The sequence below is a fragment of the Ailuropoda melanoleuca genome, chromosome 16 (genome assembly GCF_002007445.2).
Source record: "Ailuropoda melanoleuca isolate Jingjing chromosome 16, ASM200744v2, whole genome shotgun sequence".
Classification (NCBI taxonomy): Eukaryota; Metazoa; Chordata; class Mammalia; order Carnivora; family Ursidae; genus Ailuropoda; species Ailuropoda melanoleuca.
The window spans coordinates 68094570-68115591 of record NC_048233.1 but is presented as its reverse complement, the minus strand read 5'-3'; the positions used below and the strand labels follow the sequence as shown (position 1 = coordinate 68115591).

The 21022-nt window shown below is 34.8% G+C and overlaps 1 pseudogene; it reads right to left on the bottom strand.

Annotated features, from left to right (window-relative positions):
• Positions 1 to 20244: 20244 nt before the first annotated feature.
• LOC117796882 lies at positions 20245 to 20345 on the bottom strand (annotated as a pseudogene).
• Positions 20346 to 21022: the final 677 nt, after the last annotated feature.

The window sequence follows — 21022 nt, the reverse complement described above, 5'->3', positions numbered from 1 at the left end:
AATGGGAAGTGAGTGATTTTGGAGATATGAATTGTTTGGGAAATCTTAAGAGCTCGGATAAGAAGCCATACATTAGTTTGGTACCAACATGAGAAAAAATAAGATAATTGATGGAAACAACATTCTGGGAGAACAAAGAGGTGCCTTGCAGTTGATTGGATGTGGATGGTATATTCCTTCATTTTATCTCTAAATTTGTAATAAACACCATGTGTTTTAGATTACATGACCCTATGTTAGAATTTTATAGAAACTGGCTATTAGTGACAACTCCTGTTGTCTTTCTTATCTGAGGGATATTATCTTTAAAAACCACTTAGACCAGGAACCAGTATTAGCATCAATGCAAAATTTTCTTTCATTGGTGACATATAAATTGAATCTGCTTCTTGCTGGTTTAGTCAGAAACTTCACTGATTTAGTTGTCTTTTTGTTTAAAACCCTCCACCCACTCTTCTTTCTGCTTTTTCAAATTCAACTTCTATTATTTTTCTAAGACGATCCCCCTGAACTTAGACTTGATTGAATTGTGTCTGAAACCAGATCTTGCTGGGGATGCATTCGCAGTCATTCTGTTCAGAGAGAAAGCAAAAATAACAGTCAAATACCAGATAAAAATCGTGGTATTGAATGTGTGACTTGCTGTCTTTCTTTCTGACTCATTTCTCTCCAGGAAAAACAGCATCCCTAAACAAAACAATAAAAAGACTTCATTTTTTTTTGAGGATTAGGTAGACTTTTTATTTTCCTTAATATTTGCTTTTCTGTAGATAGATTGTACATAGGTATTTGCCATGGCAAATACTTTTATGATTATTTGAATGTTATTTTTATGGGAAAAACATTGAGTCTTATTTTTCACATTATTGATAGCATATTGGATCTCCAAGCTGGATATACCATCTCACTGATTTTATTCAAAGCTTATCCATTCATTCATTCACCAAATATTTATTGGGTGCAACTCTAGGCACAGACAATATATGAGATGCACCATGTGATCTCATTTAAAGTTTTACTTCCAAGAAGAAATATTAAGGAACAACAGAACAATTTTTAGTTTTGCTAGTAGATAAACTCCCAGAAAGCAAGAACCATGGTGAAGCACCATGAGAAAAGCTAGACAAGGATTACAGAGGAAGCAGGTGGAAGATAATACATGGGCTTAAAGATCTCAGTAAGGTTGATAGTTGGAGAACTTGGGCACAAGAACCGGAAACATAAAGAGGCACCTGAGTGTTCAGTTGCCTAAGTGTCTGCCTTCAGCTCAGATCATGATCCCGGGGCCCTGGGTTCGAGCCCCATGTCAACTCTCTGCTCAGCAAGGATCCTGCTTTTCCCTCTCCCCCCTGCTCATGCTCTCTCTCTTGCAAAATCTTGTTTTATTTATTTGAAAGAAAGTGAGAGAGAGAGCATGAGCAGGGGGGAAGGTCAGAGGGAGAGGGAAGCAGATTCCCTGCTGAACAGGGAGCCCCATGCGGGGCTCAATCCCAGTACCCTGGGATCATGACCTGAGCCGAAGGCAGACGCTTAACAGCTGAGCCACCCAGGTGCCCCAAAACAAATAAAATCTTAAAAAAAAGAAGAAGAAGAAGAAGAACTGGAATGATAAAAATGGTAAGTCTGAAAATTGAAAAAAAAGAAAAATTAAGTTGAACTATCAGAAGTGGCCTGATGATAACAAAGTTGAGGTTGTGGCTAACGTAGTCAATGTCTGCAGTGAGGCGGATATAAAAGTTAATAGAGCGTTGGTCAGCAAGATGGTAGAGTAAGAACCTCCCATTCCCCCCCAGAAAACCTAAATGAACGAAACAGATTCAACTAAAATAGCTTTGTGGGAGCTTTGGAAGCCAGTCGAAGATCTGCAGCAACCAAGCAAATGTCCAATCAAGAAAAATCCACACATAATATGATGAAGAATTTTGTGGTGTTTCTGGTCACACTTTTCCCACTCCCTCCCTGGCATGGTACAGTGAAGTCAGGAGGAAGGCCCCCAGTCCCCAGTTTCCTCCCTTGGGAAGAAAGTGGAAGTCATTTTCAATGTTCTGACTTGTCTGTGGACTGCCCAAGGGAATGGTTTCTGGAAAGCCTGCCTCAGCTCAGCCTGCAATGGCAGCATGGTTTGCATCTGAGGTTGGGAGCTGCAGAAAGCAGGCACAGGCAGCAAGGTTCATGAAAACTTCAGATTCATGGATGGTCTCAGATAAAAGAATGCAGGCAGAGAAATAAAGCCCAGAAAGAAACAGTGGGGAAACAGGGAAATTAAGGTATTTAAATATAGCCATATAGAAATAGAAACTCACACACGTGCCCCCAGGGAAAACACTCACCCAGAAAAAGCCTGAGAAGATCTTAAGCCTTTAAAGTGGACTGATTAGTGAAGATTTTTTCCTGTTTGAAGTCAATCTGAAAAGAAATGGCTATTTTTTCAATGCCCAATTTTCCACAAAAGATTGCAAGGCATTTAAGGAACAGGGAAACGTGACCCATTCAAAGGAACAAGATAAATCTTTAGAAACCAGTCCTAAAGAAACACCATATACAAAATTAATTCAGAATTGATCAAAGACCTAAACAGAAGAGCTAAAACTATAAAATTCTTAGAAGAAAACATAGTGGGGAAACTTCATGACATTGGTTATGGCAATAATTTCTTAGATACAACACCAAAAGCACAGGTAATCAAAGGAAAAAAATAGATAAACATCAAAATTTAAAACCTTTGAGTATCAAAGGACACTATTAACAGAGTGAAAAGACAACACATGGAATGGGAGAATATTTGCAAATCACATGTCTAATGACGGGTTAGTTAATATCCAGATTATATAAAGAACTGCTACAGCGCAGTTAAAAAAAAAAAAAAGTTAAAAGTGAGCAAAAGACTTGAATTGACATTTCTCCAGAAATGATGTATGAATGTCCAACAGGCATATGAAAAGATGTTCAATATCAGTAATTATTAGGAAATTGCAAATCAAAACCACATACAAATATCATTTCACAACCCATAGTATAGTTACTATAAAAAAGGAAGGAAATGAAAAGAACAAGTGTTAGAATAGATGTGGAGAAATTGAAGTCCTTGTGAACTGTTGGTGGGAATGTAAAATGCTGCAGGTACTATGGGAAACATCACGGTAATTCCTCAAAAAAAAAAAAAAATTAAAAACAGAATTACCATATGGGGGCGCCTGGGTGGCCCATCGGTTAAGCGTCTGCCTTCAGCTCAGGGCATGATCCCGGCATTATGGGATCGAGCCCCGTGTCAGGCTCCTCTGCTGGGAGCCTGCTTCTTCCTCTCCCACTCCCCCTGCTTGTGTTCCCTCTCTCGCTGGCTGTCTCTATCTCTGTCAAATAAATAAATAAAATNAAAAAAAAAAAAAAAGAATTACCATATGATCCAGATTTCTACTTCTCGATATATATGCCAAAGAATCAAAAGCAGGGACTCCAACAGATATTTGTTCACCCATGTTCACAGCAATATTGTTCATAATTAGCCAAAAGGTAGAAGCAGCCCAGCTGTCTGTCAACAGATGAGTGGATAAACAAGATGTGGCATACCAGAAGAATATTATTCTGCCTGAAAAAGAAAAGAAATTCTCACACTTGCTACAACACAAATGAACCTTGAAAACATTTTGCTAAATGAAATGTCAGTCATAAAAGGACATATAGTGTATGATTCCATTTTATATGAGGTACCTAGGGCAGTCAACTTCTTAGAGATGAAAAGTAGATTTGTGGTTGCTAGGGGCTTTGGTCTTGGGGGGAATAGAAAGTTATTGTTTAGAGTGTAGAGAGTTTCAGTTTGGGAGGATGAAAAATTCTGGAGATGGATGGTGGTGATGGTGGCACAACGAAGTGAATATACTTAATGACTGAACTACACACTTAAAAATAATTAACATAGTAAATTTTATATTATGTAATATTTTAGAACAATTTTAAAGTGTTACAGCCAAAAAAAGTCACTGGAAAGCAACATTTGATGTAACTGAGAGGTTAGACTATTGGTGTTTAATCTTTGTGGATATGGAAGTCACTGGGAATGATGAGAAACAGGAGAAAAGAGAAATGCAAGTGGGACAAATGTCTTGAATGAAAAAGATGCAGTGACCAGGAGGCTAATAAATGTCAACTAGGAGGAGATGTTGTAATTCTCAGATGAGCAGCATGGAAAAATAGTAATGGTTTGGGATTGGCAATATGGCCGAAAGGGGTTACCAGGTCTACTTCCTGAACCTAAGATTTATGACAGGTGAAAGAAAAAGAAGTTGCCTTCAGAAGAACTACAGGGTGTATGAGTTAGGCAGGTTCACCTAACAATACAGGAATTCCAAGTTCAGTGACATAAGCACAATAAAGACGCTGGTTTTCTCTTTCACCTCCCATGAACAGGAGTAGTTATTCATGTCCAAGAATGATCATCACAGAGCCAGGCTCACTATTTTTCACATCTGCCTTCATTAGAGTTGGGTTTCATCTCACATGCTAATAAAAAGGCACTGGAATTGTAGTAATGACAATCATATTCCTGGCAAAATGAAGATAGAAAGAGCAAAGCTCAAACATGCTTCCTGAATGATTCCCTACTCCTCAAGAGTTTCAGAAAAGTACAGACAATTAATCACTGCTAATTTCCTTTCACTGGCAATGTCTAGATACAAGGAATGGTTGGAAAGAGAATCTTTAGTTGAAGACATTACATGCCCAGATATTGGGCTTCTGTTAACAAACAAGACAGAGATAATGGACATGGGGTGAGCTATGACAATCCTAATACCTGTGGGAAATTGATACACTCGATGCAATTTGGTTCCAGTTAAAGAAAGAAAGAGAATGGAAAATCTCAAGCTATAGTATCAGATATGGCTCATAATTGGCTAAGATCATTAAGGCATGTGGCAAGCTAGTGATAATAAATAATGATCATGCTACCCATTCAAGCATTTCTATCAGTTTATAACCAACTTGAAATTCAAAACTAAATGCCTTTATTGAATAAAGAATAGTGTGCCTATTGCATACTAGCTATTATGCGGATACTATATATAGTACTGAACAGAATAAGCATGGTCAAGGTCCTTATGGCAGTAATGTTTTTGTGGTGATAAGGACGTTAAACTAACATACAAGTAAATATGTAATTCAAGTAGTAGCAACTACTATGCACAGAAAGTCCGTGTCGTTGTAAGATAAGGTCAATAATTTTTTAAAGAGTATATTATAAATAATTTAGGTTTTGTGTCCAAATGGTCTGCATTACAATTATTCAACACTACTGTTACTGTAAAAACAGCAAAGACAGTATGTAGAAAATAGACATAGTTGTGTGCCAATGAAATTTTATTTACTCAAACAGGCAGTGGACTAGATGTGACCCATAGTCTACAGTGTTCTGATCGCTGCCATAGATAATTATTTTAAATTTATAACAACAACAACAACAGAGAGGAATAGGTGAAAACAAATGAATTTAAGCAGAATCAACCATCTACTGTCTATTCAAATACACAATAATATGGATAGTGCATTACAATAAATGCCCAACTACTATGTGGTTTTAATGCTTCTCACCCATCCTGTTTTCTATAGTAGTGTTGAAACTTTACCCTTGAGTTGATGGTTAATGTCTTCATGCATTTTTATTCTGAACTATTTTCTTTTCCTTTTTCAACTTTTTAACACTCTTCAAATTGCTGGTTTTCAATAATCAACAAAATTATCAGATTACTTTTTTTTTTTTTTTTGCTAGAGCTAATGAATATATTTCAGAAAATGTATAACTTAAATCTGAAGTCACTCTACAGTCTAACATGGAAAATATATGACTTTCAATTTTAGCTTTGTCTGGAAAATCACATCTTCCTACTTACTCAAAGATTTCATTTTATTTTCAGCTATTTTTTCCTATTCTATTATGAAACTCTCCCACACTGGATTAACCAATTGGTGGTTATGTTACTTTTCTTTTTCTGTCTGTGCTGCCATAACAAAATACCACAGACTGGCTTAAACATCTGAAATCTATTTTCTCACAGTTCTGGAGGTTGAAAGTCGAATATAAGGTGTCAGCAGGTTTGGTTCTCCTGAAGTCTCTCTCTCTGGCTTGCCTTTGGCCACCTTCTCACTATGTCCTCAAATGACCTATATTCTGGGTGCACACATCCTTGGTATCTCTTCCTCTTTTTAGAAGGACACCAGTCCTATTGGATTAGGACCCACTCTTATGATATAATTTAACCTTAATTACCTCCTTAAAGGCCTTATTTCCAAATATAGTTACATTGAGGGTAAGGGATTCAACATACACATTTTGGGGGCATACAATTTGATTTATAACAGAGGTTAAAATATGTCTCCATGGAATAAGTGAATCATTGCTGGATTTGTCTGCTTCATTATTTCTTGCCTCATATATAAGGGTTGTATATGACATTTATGATTTTTTGTTGAAGACTAAGTGCTTCCTTTCCAGCTCCTGGCTCTACCCTATAGGTTATCCCTCACCAAAAAAAAAAAAAAAAAAAAAAAAAAAAAAAAAAAAAAAAAAAAAAAAAAAAAAAAAAAAAAAAAAAAAGAAGAAGAAAAGAAAAAAGAAAAAAGAAAGAAGAAAGAAAGAAAAAAAGTCATTTTAAGAGGAGAAGGTAAAAATATTGGCAGCCCTAGTAAAGAACTAAAATAATTTATTTTGCTCATGGACTATTACACTCTTTTATAAAATTATGTAAATCATTATTTGCTGTTATTATAAAATACATATTTTAAGATGATATATTAATTTAAAAAGTAGGAAGCTAATTTTATACCTTGCCATATATAGAAATGTAAATGATTTGCTCCTAAAACATCTTTCATTTAAATTAGGTAGGTCATCTCAATACTTAAATCCCATTAAAAAGCACTCATAATGTGGGCAATCTACATATGTGCTAAAGTAACCCAGAGTAAATAAAATGCCAGTATCACATATATTGACTTTATTTGGAAATTAACTTCACTCCCTGCCCTATAATTAGAAGGTAAGTAATGAAATTTATATAATGAATAATATACCTTAAATAAAATACTTATTTTCTTTAGCCAAAAACATCATCTCTTAAAGTTGTGAGAGAAAGGATGATACAATAATGCAATCTTAAAGTTGTTTTGCTTGCAAATAAATAAAAAATGTATTTCATATCTATGTCAGGTGTTATGAATATTTCTCTACCACTATATATGTATTATAATCTTCATTTCTATTTTTCAGGAAACTTTTGTTTGGAGAGTTGTTAAATTCAGGAACCCAAGAGAAGCATGTTTAATACAGTCAAAATCAAGAATAGGAGTAATACTATGGAAGATTTATCAAGCAAAAATCATTTCCTAGGGGCACCTGGGTGGCTCAGTCAGTAGGGCAACCAACTCTTGATTTCGGCTCAGGTCATGATCCCAGGGTCCTGAGAGCGAGCCCCCGCATTGGGCTCCCTGCTCAGTGGGGAGTCTGCTTTTCCCTCTCCCTCTGCCCCTCCCCCCCGTTTGTGTGTGTGTGTGTGTGTGTGTGTGTGTGTGTGTGTGCATGTGCGCGTTCTCTCTCTCTCTCTCTCTCAAAGATCATTTCCTCAGTTACAATATCTCAGATTAGAAACATATCAAAGGATGGTTCAGGGAATAATAAGAGAACTGTCTAAGTTTGCTACTTCAGAAGAGAAAGACAAGACAAGTTACAGAATACGGGAAGAAATGCTTATATCTTAATGATGAGTAAGACTTTTTAGGTTTAAAGAACCATTGTGAAGAAAATGTTACAAATGTAAATGCATTTTGAGTTTTCTTCAACCAAAACATCGGTAACCAGAATTAATCAGAATACATCAGCCGCAATGATTTTATAGCTTCTTGAAAGCTGCATCCCAACTAAATTCTTAATGTTTTAAGATTGATTTGGGCATTTTTCTTAACGGAGGCTTCAAGTTCACTCTGGATCTGCTCAGAATGCAAATATGGAATGGAGTATTCTGAACTACTACAACACAAACACATCTTGTTCTCCAACAGATATTTTTATGACTTCCTTCTATGATTTTGTTTTCAGTCAGATTAAATTGGTCTCAAAGCCACTATGAAGGCAAGATGGAAAATGACATATAGAGGGAACAAGAACCACTCAGGAAACAATAGCATTCTTCCATATTGGCAGACCTCTGAGGAGCTATAAATGTCACCTCTAGCAGAGACACTATTTATTACAGTATAAAACCAGAGCAAAGACTCCCCAAAAGAAGTTTTATTTTTTAAATTGACACATAGGGAAGCCACTTTTCTATGCACACACAATTCTCTCATTACCTCCCCCACAGCGTATTCTCCAGAATCACAGCAGCAGCCCCACAGAATCTCCACGACTTATGTCAAAGTCAAAAATATTGTCAAGATCTTTGAACTGGAACTGATCTATCTGAAAGTCATGTTGACATTTACAAACCCTTGTCAGTTAAACAGACACTCAAACTTTTATTGTTTCAAAGTTACATTTGTCTTTTATTCTCTAATGTTTCAATTCTTTGAGTCCTTTGTAGTCAAGAAGAATTCTCACAGTGAAACAGAACTGTTGCATAATTATAAAGGGGATGTATTTAACACTGTTCATTCAATGTATATTAGGATAATAACTACCAGAAATGTTAACTAATATGACATTTATATTTTATGTGACTGTGTGATGCAGTTACAACATAGTTACGACATGTGAAATTATAAATAGGTGTGTGTGTGTGCGTGTGTCTGTATAAAAACAGAAAAATCAATACAAATAAATAGATAGCTGGATAGAAAGATCGATATTCCCTTTAATTTTTCAGGCATTCTGAATGCCACATATATCCCTGAAGACTCTGCTGTAGGACTATATTGTTCATGAAAAATAAAAATAGGGACTTGAAGAAAATTTCCTGTTCCTGTTTTTTGTTTTGTCATTTTGTTTTAGGCTAGAAATTTGTTGGTAAATTTTCAAAGGCTTAGGTCCCATTTTGTGTATTATATGTGATTTTAAAAATTTATTCAAAAATAATGTGTTATGGGAGCATAGATGGCTCAGTAGGTTAAGCATCTGTCTTTGGGTCAGGGCAAGATTCTGGGGTCCTGGGATTAAGCCCACATCAGGCTCCCTCCTGAGTGGGAAGCCTTCTTGTCCCACTCCCTCTGTCCCTCCCTTTGCTTGTGCTCTCTTACGTGCTCTCTCTCTCAAATAAATAAATAAAATCTTTTAAAAAATAACGTGTTAAACTTGATTAAATATCAAAAAGGCTAAATGATTTGCATAAGTAATTCCAAATTTCACTTGAACTAGTTGCACAAAGTAAAGAGCTATCGTCCTAGATTTATGCCCAGGAAGAGTGACAGGATGAACATGGTGCAGTGTTGGAGAACTGAACTTGACAACAATTATATGTTTCTCAGTTTCAAAGGAGTAAGTTGTGTGGAAGAGAGTAATAAGAGATGACTTGGGGATGACTGGAAATGCGGAAGTAATAAAACATAAAAACAATTGACCTTGGAGCTCCTGCCTGGCTCAGTTGGTACAGCATGTAACTCCTGATCTCAGGGTGGTAATGTCAAGCCTCATATTGGGTGTAGAGTTTACTTAAGAAAAACAACAACAATGAAACAAAACAAAACAAAAAAAACCCAAACAACAAAACAATTGACCTCATTCAGGAAAAAGGTTTTAAATTCTGTAGAATCTTCATTTTAAAAATGTAGATGACTTTAGGACTTAAATTTAAAAGTTAACCTATTAATTATTAAAGATATATATTTGGTGAATTAAATGGTATGCTTCAGTTTGCTGTTAAATTAAGCCATAGTGAAACATGCTTTCTTTAATAATACTAAATGATAAAGGAACTATAATTTAATAATGCTTTAATGAAATAATTCTTAGGTTGATTTTAGGTGGTCAGCATAGAATTTGATCAGCCTTAGTTAGGTTTATTAATTATTAATTCTAAGAATTAATAAAATGTACTAATTACTTACTAATCAGTCTTAGTACGAATTAATGCTGCTTAACAAAACTCAGGCAGTTTTGAGCGTTAAGTGCTAATCCAGTCATGATAATGTTAAACTTTTATTTTTTCTTATTAGGAAATTGGAAATTTCAATCAAAATTGATTGAGAAATATGTCTTAAAAACAACAACAAAATCCCAGACCTCTCTTAATGTAAAATATAAATTTCAAACAAACTAAAATTTGAACTTATATGAAAATATTTACTTTAATTCTGACTACATAAAAGCTCTCCTAAAATATTATTGTATGTTAAAAATAAATCTGAAGATGACTTTTAGTGGACATTATCCAAATACCTAAGCAATGATAAGAAAGAACTCAAATTGGTACAGGCTTTTGAAATATTTTCCACTGAAATGTTCTTGGCAGAAACCTTTGGCTTATATCCAATAGCATTCCCCAAAATGCTGCTTCTGTGCACCCTTCACAAAATAAAAGCAAGAGAAAACAAAATTTGCTTCCCCATTCTTCTTAGTCCTTAAAGTGCCCATTTCACTTTAATGGACAATGAGATGTAAGGGAAAACCTTCTGTAAAATGGATTTACTTTTCTTTGGTAAATGAGAAAACATACATGAAGAGATCCTATGCCTTCCCTTTCTTTTCTCCTCTCTCTCTCTACCCCTTTCCTGAGTTTCTCACTGCTTCCTGCCTTTGCATACAGTTATGTAAGTATGTATCATTTCTACATGGCCCATAGCCACTAGATCAAGTATTAAAACAAGGTTGAAATGTTCAAAGAGAGATTGACCAAGTGATCTGATGTTTCGGATTTTTTTGTTACATTAGATTATGAATTGTCTAATTAAGTTAGATAATAAATCATATAATTAGATTAGATAATGAATTGCTTGTATTTATAAACCTGCCTGTATATTGTTCTTTAGATAATCTGTTAATTACAGCTAAATCATTCCTAATTTGTAACAGGATTAAGCAAATTTTGGATATAAATCTGACATTTTCGGTTTTAATAAACAATATACTTCCACCTCACTATCTTTAGGAACAGATGCTAGCTACATTCAGCAATCCCAGAAAATTAGGAATCCACGGTATCTATATCTATCTTCCTATCTATCTATCTATCTATCATCTATCTATCTATCATCTATCTACCATCTGTCATCATCTGTCTATATACATATGCCAAAAGGATGGCATTTTAATTGAGAAGTTTTTCTTTCCTATAAACTGAGCCTCTGTAAAAATAGGCAATGCATTAATAGCTTCCTAATAAAAATCTCTCCAAATTAATTACTTGCAAGTAATTGCAGATTGTCATATTTAGCAAGTGTATATACTTCAAAAATTCCTGAGGGGAAAAGAAAACATTTGAAAAACAACAAACAGAGACAAAGCTTTTCACATTTTTCTTATACTATTATTGAAATATGAACAGTTATAAAGATCATAAGAGTAAAAAACAGCAGAATGTTCTAATATATTGAGTAAATATATTATTTACTCAATGCTCATCTCCATTTACTTAAGTTGTCTAAAATTTTCAGATCTGTGAAATTTGTAGGGGAAATTTTCACTATCAAGTTTCCCCATCTCCCATTTTGCTGTTATTCCAAAAAATAATCTGATAATTATTTATCTTTTGCAAATATTTGGATTTTTGAATCCTGATACTGGCTGTCTTGCACAAGTTAATAAGGCAAAGAGAAACAGAAATTTTTTTAAAGCCAAAATTTTTGTTTCTCCTACTCAAATTTTAGGGGTTTTTGTTTGTTTGTTTGTTTGTTTTAATGATTTTATTTATTTGAGAGAGAGAGATAGCACAAGCAGGAGGAGGGGCAGAGAGAGGGGGAGAAGCAGACTCCCCACTGAGCAGGGAGCCCAATGTTCGGCTGGATCCCATTACCCCAGGATCATGGCCTGAGCTGGAGGCAGATGCTTAACTGACTAAGCCACCCAAGCGCCCCTAAAATTTTAGTTTTATTTGATTTTTGCATTGATTCATTGAGCAGTATCAGCTTATATACTCAGGTAACTACTTGATTTAAGGGAGCTAAATCTTAGTATCATACTGTTTACATAGATGCTACTTTACTCACAGAGGCTTCCAATGCATAAGCCATTGACATCTATAAAATAATACCTCTCTCCTGAGGTTGTGAAGGAACACCACTTTTGAAAACATAAAATGATAGATTCCACATTGCGTTTTTAATATTTGATTCATTCTTCCTACCTAACACAGACTTCATGCAAAAAGGACAATGTAATCTCAAATGCTTATGAAAAACTCTGAGTGGAAAAAAAAAAAGCCTGCCTGTATATTTGCAGACTACAATTTCAATAGCCAGATGCTCATTTTTGTAATGTGATTAGGTCTGAGCAAAGAAAGATATGAGAAGCCCCACACATTCCCCTTTCAGAGTATCGTATTTTTTTATTAGAAAACAGAACAGTTTTGTGCTACGACATCCCCTAGGTTTTGGGAAACCAAAAACTTACTCAAGGTTTTACATCTATACTTGTCCATTTTGTTTTATAGCTCCCAGTTGTCTTGGGAAAACATGTGATCAAGGTATAAATAGAATTCTGAAGCAATTCCATTTCTTTCTATCTGTAGGCCTAGAAAATGTTGCCTCAGTATTTCCAGGAAGTACACCTACATATTATCCAAAATCACAGTGCAAGTGGATTTTACAGCTGTTGCACAAATCTTATGTGTTCAGTTCGATCAACCACTAATTGACATAAATGCAATAAATGAGCCAGTCTTGTAGAGAATCCAGACAAAAAAAATGGTGATACATTATAATCTATTTGGGGTAACACCATAAGACAGAGCAATGTCTCATCACCGGGAGTAGAATTGGACGATTAATCTCCAGGAAAGTTTCTTGTTCCGAGTCTGATGCAAACTACCTGTGTGGAATTAAACAGGTAAACTGATTTGTTCAAACCTCATTTTCTTCTTTTATTCTGATAAGGTTGGAAAAAAAGGCTATCATATCTAGGAATATAAGGTGTTAACATAAATTCCAATGATGGCTATGAAAAAGTTCATGGGAAGTGTTAAATGTACCTTAAAATTTTTTCAGCATAAGAGTCTGCTGGACATTAAAGTGATTTGGGGAGAAGGAGATATGACATTTTCCAAAGATAGTCTATAGAGCAGGGTGGAGGAATCAGGTTACATAATCAGGAGCTAGCAGGATCAGGTCTAAGTTTGTACATCAGGGTAGAGAATGAGGAAGGAACAGATCATTCCAGGAAAGAAGAGTAGATAAGGGTAGGCAAGCAAAAGGCATATTTAGAGTTAATGAACAAAATATATTAGAGGAACAAAGAGCTTTATCAAGGAAGGCAAGAGAGAAGCAATGGGTGGGTAGGCTGAAGGAGATAGTCTTTGGGAGGCTTTGAATGCCATGGTAAAGTCAACATTTGGAAAAAAAAATTCACATTTTCTTGCTTCCAATTTATAATACAGATGTCTAATGAACCATTTCAGGACAAGATCTTGCTGAAGAATATTAAGTGTGTCTCTAAAAGTTGTTTAAAATAATATGTCACTTGTGATGAGCACCAGATAATATATGGAATTGTTGTATTACTGTATTGTACACCTGAAACTAGTATAACACTATGCTAACTGGAATTAAAATAAAAACAAAACAAAACAAAAAACAATATGACACTTTATTTTCATAAGGAAGAATATCTGGGAGAAATATTATTTTATGGTGAACACGTCTACAACTGAACTGGGCATAGGGATTATTTGTACTATTATTTGTATTATTATTTAATGACACCCACAAGAAAGTCCGTCTAATATTTAAACTCATCTGTTCCAATGACACTACTTAGCAATATTCGTGTCTTTTTCAAAACAGTATCTTCAAGCCTCCCTTTTCAAGTAAATTTTCTTAAAATGCTAGTGATTTCATTAATTCAAAATATGGTAGATACCACAGATATCAAATTAATTTTCTCTTACTGACTCCTATGTCCAATTTTTATAGATTATAAGTATACAGGCTACTTTTCAACCTTGTGTATGTTAAAAACCTTGTTTTGGGGAGTGCCTGGATAGCTCAGTCGATTAAGCCTCCAACTCTTGGTTTCCACTCAGGTCATGATCTCATGGGTCATGAGATTAAGCCCCACGTTGGGCTCCCTTCTCAGTGGGAAGTCTGCTTGAGATTCTCTCCCTCTGCCCCTCCCAACCCTCCTCAAATAAATAAATAAGTCTTAAAAAAAAAAAAACTTATTTTGGAATCTGGTAACAAAATAAGAAAGAAAGCATTAGATTTTTACTTCTTGCTACTTATAACAAAATTAGAAGAATTGGAATTTAAAGAAATAGCCAATTTTTATTGAATACTAATGCCTGGCCCATCTTAGGTACCTTCCATAAATTAAGTCTAGCTGGACATTAAATCCAGGTGCTACTGTCCCTGAGAAAACTTGGTCACAGAAAAACTTTCAGTAACTTGAACAAGGTGACATAGTTAGAGGGTGACAGAACCGCGATGAAGCCCGGGTCTCCTGAATCTAAAGCAGCCTTTGTTATCTCTCTTTCTTGATTTTAGTTGTAATTAATCCGTGTTCAGGTTCTTACGTATAAAACAGGACAAGGATGATCACCTTGTCAATGTTAATGGATAATGTGCATAAAACAATAGGCACGTGAAGGCACTCAAACTATTAATTCCTTCCCCAAGTCTTTCCGCCAATGATAAAAACTCTAGACACAAGCACAAAATTCACTAAGCATCTGCAATTCAAAAGGGCCCCTGAGTACCTTTAAAAGACGTTTCTTCACAAAAAGCAATGGGTTTTGCATGTGAGTGTTGATCCACTAAACAGTCCACCTGAAACAAACACACACTGTATGTTAACTATCTGGAATTTAAATAAAAACTTTAAACAATAAATGGCATTTCTTTTTGTGAAGAAGGCTATGCTGGCTTAGCATTTATAAATTTAGAATATTGTATTTTTTTAGAGTTGGGGTAAAATTAGCATTCTGACCCTGAGGGTGTTCTTAAAACACCCAAACAAAAAACAAAGCCTTCAACATAACATGGAATTTTATTTGAAATCTCCATAGCATCTAAATCTTATTGCGAATTACACACTTGGGAACTTTTTCATATATCCTAGTTTCTACTCTAAGGAAATGTTTATTTTTCCTGTTCTCATTTGGCAAAGACTATTGAAATATCTGAAATAATTATATCACTTATACTGTAATTATGGAATTGCTCCTTTTGCACCTTTCTTAGAATTTGATATTGTTATTGATTGAGGATGCTCCATTGTGAATTCAAAGTGCACTTGAAATCTCATTTTATGAAGATATATAATTATTTGACCTTTCTGCCTCTAGTTATCTGACAGCTGCTAGTGCTCCTGGTGATGGCAGGTTTGGGTGCATAATCTTATATTTATTTTGCAACTTGTTACATTAATAGCTGTGCCTTTTGTTCGTAGTTGTAATGATCTTCTGTGTGCTCACTTTGTATTGAATTTGAGGTTTTTTGACATTGAAATTCCTTTTGTCTATTCTTGACCACATCTCTAATCTCTCCACAGGTCAGAACATTCACCTCTCATTCCGTCAAGTATAAGCATTTCCTCAAAGTCACTCTTAACCAGGAATGGTAATTAATATAACTTTTCTACTTCTTAGCCCCAGTTTTTGAGTCAGTTACAAAATGCCATTTCTGAGATCCTAGTTAATTCAGTGCTTAGGTCAAACATGTAGGGAATATACAAAACAACCCAGTGGAAGATTTTTCCATTTACATAGACTTCTGTGCCATTATTTCTAATTTTACAAAGTCCCAGGTATGTAGGCTAGGCAATGAATTACAATGTTGCAGTCTCCGTGAAGCTTCCTAAAACGATAAATTATTTGTTTTATATCACTGTGAAATGAAACACTTAAGACCCTCTGTGTATAGGTATTTTGTAAAAATGCCGTCTGTCTCCAGCAAGTATTTATATAGGAATGCACAACTTTCTCTAATGGTTTCAGACCATTTGTTGAGCTTCTCTTTGATAAGAGACAGTCTCTTTTCGTCCTTAGAAGAAGTCCTCATCCACGTTCTTCCAACAGGTGCATTAGTGCTGGAAGACTGTCAGGTGGATAATGAGAATTCAGCGACTTGAGAAGGCATGTCATATTTCTGAAAATGATGGAAAGTCATTTCCCGCCTCTTTCCTAGGATAGATGTCTTATTTTCCTGCCAATCTCCTGGCATCACATGAGTCACACACTCTTGATCTGGTCAGATTCATCAAATAAATAATTTTTATCAAGTATGTGACAGTTTATATTGTCCAAACTTGTGATGAGCCCCACTGATTTTTCAGCATCTTTCCACGGATACATCCATTGCCCTCCATCTACCATCACAACTCAGTGAGAGGTGCAGATGGAAACATCAATGCCTCAAAAAACCTTCCCCCACTGTTCCACCAGAATAATGGTTGTTTATTCTTTCGATTTCAGCATAGGGATCAGCCCATCCAGAAAACCCTTCTCTCTTTGTGTATCCACATCCCACCCATGCACTCAGACTGAGAATAATTGGTTTTCATTTCTGCCCCTGAGCACTCTGTGTACACACCCAGCCTAGCACTCACACAGTGTGATAACATGTCTGTCTCCCAAAACTAAACTGCAAACTCACTGAGAAGCTTTGGTTCTATATGTAAAAAAAGGAAATCATTGAAGGTATAAAAGAGTCACATATTTCAAGCTATGTTTTATTAGAATAGAGGCTTCTTCACATCCATTCTGTTGGTTTCTGGGAGTGACTGAATTAATTGATAAACCAGCAAATTGTTTAATACATGGTCTAGGGAAGATGCTCATTGATTACTTACTGTTTTTCATTTAGTGTTTTTCTTTATCTTCTGGTAGAATTTAAGTACTTTTTCTTGAAGATTGTATTTATTTATTTATTTGTCAGAAGGAGAAAGACAGAGAAAGAAAGAGAGAGAATGAGCACAAGCAGGGGGAATGGCAGGCAGAGGGAGAAGCAGGCTCCTTACTGAGCAAGAGCCCAATGCAGGACTTGATGCCAGGACCCTGGGATCATGACCTGAGCCAAAGGCAGATGCTTAACTGACTGAACCACTCAGGTGTCCCATTAAGTACTATTTTCTGATCTCAATAATTTCATTTCTAAATACAATGCTTAAATCTATATTTAAGAGCTGGTCTATTCCAGCTCTTCTAGTGAATGTTTCATATCTTTCTCCCACGAGTTCATTCATATCTTCTGATTATTCCTTTTGTTATAACATTATGTTCTCATTTTTTTTAGTACAATACCTTTGGCTTTATCTTTGAAATGAACATAGAGATCGGAACTGGTGAATTGTGAATTCTATGAGAAACGGCATGAATTAAATAAATAGGAAGCTATCTATTCAATTGTATAATCAACCATATTCTGATTTTTTTTCAGATTTATTGAAGAGTTTAGAGAAAAATCGCTAATGAGACCTAAAAAAGTAAGTACATGAATAACAAAAAATTAAATAAGCAGAGACTTATAAGGGAAATGATAATCATAATATTCAACTCACTTGAAAATGGCCACTTTAATAACTCTAATACTTAATAAATTTTCTATTTTAATATATATTTAATAAAAATACTGAATATTTAGTTTACCAAAATATGTAATATAACTATATGGGAGAGAATGAGAGAGATATAATATGGGAGTGGAAATAAAAGAAATAAATTCTTAAGAAACTAATGAAGAAAGACATTTAGAGATAATGTCTAAAACTCTGAAAAAACAGTAAACACATATTTAAGCATCATATTTAGAAATGAAATTGTTGGTATCCCCCCAAAAAGGTTAAAATACTTAAAAAAATTAAACATGTATCCAGAGAGGGTGTCTGGAGGATGTGAATTAAGGCACTAAAATGAAATGAGAAGGAGCAACAAATTTATCAACACCTTTAAAAATATATGAATATTAAAATAGTCAATTTGCATTAATTTATAAGTTTTAATTAAAAACAGTCATCTATTGTTCATGACTTAAAATATTTTAGATTCTAGTTCAAAACTTTTTAGTTGTACCATATAAGTAAGCTGAGTTATTTGGGAGGTATCCAGACTTATACCTCTAATTTCTGAAATCTAGTGTGTGTATATATCTATCATAGTCCATGTAATGGGAAACTAGAAGATAAGTCAAGAAATAGAATTTTCCTCTATGGGCCCTTTCTATTAGAAGTGTGTGTGTGTTTGTTGAGTGTATTTTGTGTTAGTGGAAGTGTATAAGGATGTAAATATCTAACCAAATTAAAAAGTAAAAAGAAATGCATAACTTAGAGAAGGACAATGTCATAAATCCACAGCAATAAAAACAAAACAAAACAAAACAAAAAACCAATACCCTCAGTGTCTCTTTAAGCAAAAATATCTTTTCCTCATCCTGCCTCTGGTGCTCAACACAATTGAAACATGTTTTTCTATTACCTTTTCTATTTTTTTATAAGTCACATGTCTCCCTTAAAGACTCTTATTCCTGCACTCATTATGCATCTTAAGGTGAGGCAGACACAGAAACTGAACCTCCTCCTTTCCTCCAAAGGGATACGTGATACTTGCAAAGAATCAATGTATTTCGTGCCATTCCATTTTTCCTGGCATTTGTCTATGGCAAGTTGAAATGTGTGGTTTTTGAAGCTTAAGGAAGGGTTTTTGGTTCAAAGACACTTATAAGTAGTGCACATATTTAGAAGGAGGAGGAAGAAGAAGCCGAGGTTTGGAGAAGAAGTCGATGAAGGGAAAGAGAAAGTGAAGAGGAGAGGGAAGAAATAAAGAGGAAAAAAAAAGAACCTATGGCAAAATTTTCAGTTCAAATTATATCAAAAGTCCCTTAACTAGATGGCATTCCTTAAAGCGAGGCTAGTGCCGCACTCATATATTGTTAATTTATGCATTTGTTTTGATTTGGAATAAATTCCTTCCACAATGTCTGTTGTTTATTGCCATTGCTCTTTAGCTCCCCTCATTTCTTCTCTTGTTTCCTTCCTCTACATTTTCTCCTAGCTGTTATTCTCCCTTTTCTCCTCATTTACTTCTTCCTCCTCCTTCCTTTGCATCCTCACCAACACTTTCACCACATAATCATGCTTCTGGACCTTGGAGTAACAGGGACACCAGGCATCTTTCAGCGTGTGCAGTGGCAGGCTGCTAAATTGCAACTCGGCGACAGAGCTTCTTCCCAGAGAGCTGGTGTGAGACAATCTATCCACATGCAACACACCTGCCACACTCCTTAGACAAAGTGAGGGTAATCCTTCTTCAGATGACAGCCCGGTGATGAGTATTCCCAGGTCCAAGATGCAACCCAGATTCTAATTAACCTGATTAAGTCTGTTGTACATGACTCCATTTTTTTTCTTCTTTTGATCAAGTTGTCACTATCTATTTGGATATTCATCTTTTTTCCTGTTATTTAGTAGTCAGGATGTGCTACAAATAGAAACAACACAAGGCATCTACTTTTATGCTGCTATAATCCTCTCTGCTGCCCTTGCTTCTCTCACAGGTCAAAAGCAACAGCATCTATGGCAAGTTTGAGATCCAACAGGGTAATTTTGATTTACTAATGTCTAAAATCATTTGTGCTGAACATGTGATGATTCATAGTGTTCAAACAGCCAGGATTAAGAAGAGCATACTCTGGCTGATAAAATAAAAATATTCTTTACTCTCTTGGGAAGTCTTGGCCATGCTGTGGTAGAATGTTTCATTAAGGGGATGATCGACACGGGAGCACAAACTCAAAGCCTTGCCGCCTACGAGCTGCTTTAAAGATTAGTTGCGGAAACTTAGTAACCATACTCCTATTGATGTTCAACAAGCAGGTCATTTACAGGTCACTTTAAGTATTTCAATAATGAAGAACACAGAATATGATACAAGGATTAGATTTTTGACTTTTGTTTTCACAGTGGCTTCAACCTTTGTATTCACCACGTGCTTGTTATGTGTTTTGTGTTTTCATAGAGGGAACATGAACAGAGAATTCAATTAACTATTATCTTCAGATCATAAAGCACTATCAAAATTAAATCACATGCATATCTTTTTAATTTTAATTTGCATGTATATTTATTCAAATATTAATTTACATTTATATATTTCAATATACATTTATTTGCATAACTTTTTAAATAATATAATGGATATTTGTGAATTTTTTCTTGCACAGGGGTCTTGCTAATCTTCTCTGTATCGTTCCAATTTTAGTATATGTGCTGCTGAAGCAAGCACAGATATTGGTGAAATTATTGTGCCTCAAGTTAAAACATTACCAACAACATGAGTCTAGATATTTATGTCTCTTTTATCCACTTACCACTACCAAGTGGTTACATGTGTCCTTAATTTGTTTGACATTAGCTTGCTTTTTAATGTATTTTTTATACACATATATTCTTGGTTTTGCTTTTTTTTTTTTAAATATGCAATCTTATGTAACTTGCTTTTTTAATATTGCCCTATGACATTAAAATTCATTCATATTTTGCATAGAACATTACTTCAATAATATTCACTGCTGTGTAATATTCTATTAAGAATGTATCACAATTCATTATTTCTCCTGTCAAAAGACATTTGTGCCATTTCCATATGTATTGGTATTATGATCAATTATGTTATGGATATTTTTATATATATCTCATAGGACCCAAGTACCAAAATGTCTTTGCATATATACTTGGGAGCAAAGTAACAAGGCCAGAGGACGTTTGAATATTTACATTGAAAAGAATGCCAACTTGTCTTCTAAATTGTTGCATCAACTGTCAGTTTTTAATAAATCCATATGCTCACTAATATTTTGCATTTTCTTAAGTTGTCCAATTGAATGGATATAAAATGGTTATTAATAGAGTTAAACATTCTATATGTTCATTGGCCATTAATATTTTCTCTTCTATAAATGG